The sequence below is a fragment of the Ctenocephalides felis genome, unplaced genomic scaffold (genome assembly GCF_003426905.1).
Source record: "Ctenocephalides felis isolate EL2017-DRISC unplaced genomic scaffold, ASM342690v1 CF-g0.4_SCAFFOLD_00721, whole genome shotgun sequence".
NCBI lineage: Eukaryota > Metazoa > Arthropoda > Insecta > Siphonaptera > Pulicidae > Ctenocephalides > Ctenocephalides felis.
The window spans coordinates 1,599-2,919 of NW_020536875.1; the positions used below are offsets into that span (position 1 = coordinate 1,599).

Genomic DNA, 1,321 nt, shown 5'->3' on the forward strand with positions numbered 1-1,321 from the left:
ATTAATTTTTTGTGCTTGATATTTTTACAAAAAAAAAACTGTTTTCAAATTTCATATTAAAAAAAAAAAGTTTTTGTAAGCCGACAAATTTTAGCTTGAGGATGTAAAGTATCTAGATACGAAACGTCGAAATTCAATATTTTCAAAAACCCTTTTGCCCTCATTTGGATTTGGGTTTTCAAACTGCAGTGTGGTAAATTGGAAGTGGTTGTACCTTCAAGGGCAGCGTGGCCGAGCGGTCTAAGGCGCTGGTTTTAGGCACCAGTCCGAAAGGGCGTGGGTTCGAATCCCACCGCTGTCAAATAATATTTTATTTTTTTCGAAATATTAGACATAGAACACTATTTTAAAGTTAAACTAGTTGAGCTTAAGGCAAATTGCTGGAACTTCCCGTACGGTAACTAAACATTCAAGAAATAAAAATAATCAATAGAAATTGATCCATGATTGATACCAATTATTTTGAATACTTTTAGTAGATTATAAACACTGTAAATTTTGTATATCATTATAGACAAAATAGAGTGCTTATAAATTGGACGGTATACAACTTATGTATGTTTATAAGAAATACAAATACATGTATATACAAAAATCGTCCCATTAAAATTAACCCTTTCCATTCGGATGCTGCCGCTCCGGCGACGAAATACATATTAATTTCGGGATTCCAGAGTGGAAAGGGTTAAGACGTCAGAGGACTTTATTTCATATTTTTCAAAATTATATAGAATAATACGTATAAAAAATATTAATTTTATAACTGATTTTGAAGATATTTTGTATCAATTAAAAATTTAAAAATAAAAAGATAGTAAAATGCCTTTTATAGAAAAATAAAGAAAAACGTTCAAATTTTATTTTATTATCATTTTGAAAAACTTGTTACACCCATAAAAAAATTGACTTTTTATTTATCAAATCACTATCACTTTTGTTACTTGTGACATACATACAATTAAAAAATATATTAATATTTATTTACGTGTATTAGGATTAAATTTTTTTCCAAATAAAATATTTGACAGCGGTGGGATTCGAACCCACGCCCTTTCGGACTGGTGCCTAAAACCAGCGCCTTAGACCGCTCGGCCACGCTGCCCTTGAAGAGACAACAACTTGCAAAAGACCGCACCACACCATAGTGATAAAATTGATTTCACAGTTCAAGATAAGATTATTATTTGAATAATATCTACTATTATCTTAACAAAATCCAACGATAAAATATATGACGTAGCAATAATTCACAGTAATATTTCCTTTACTACCTACTAAATTCTTGGAAAACAAACGCGGCTGCCAAATGATCACTCTCTCT

General features: G+C 30.7%; 2 non-coding genes across 2 annotated transcripts; one reads left to right on the forward strand and one right to left on the reverse strand.

Moving 5' to 3' along the window:
* Positions 1–221: 221 nt before the first annotated feature.
* Trnal-uag lies at positions 222–301 on the forward strand. The gene has a single exon. It is a non-coding gene; the product is annotated as a tRNA-Leu (tRNA).
* A 721-nt stretch (positions 302–1,022) lies between these two features.
* Positions 1,023–1,102, reverse strand: Trnal-uag. Its single transcript has one exon. It is a non-coding gene; the product is annotated as a tRNA-Leu (tRNA).
* Between the last annotated feature and the right edge of the window lie 219 nt (positions 1,103–1,321).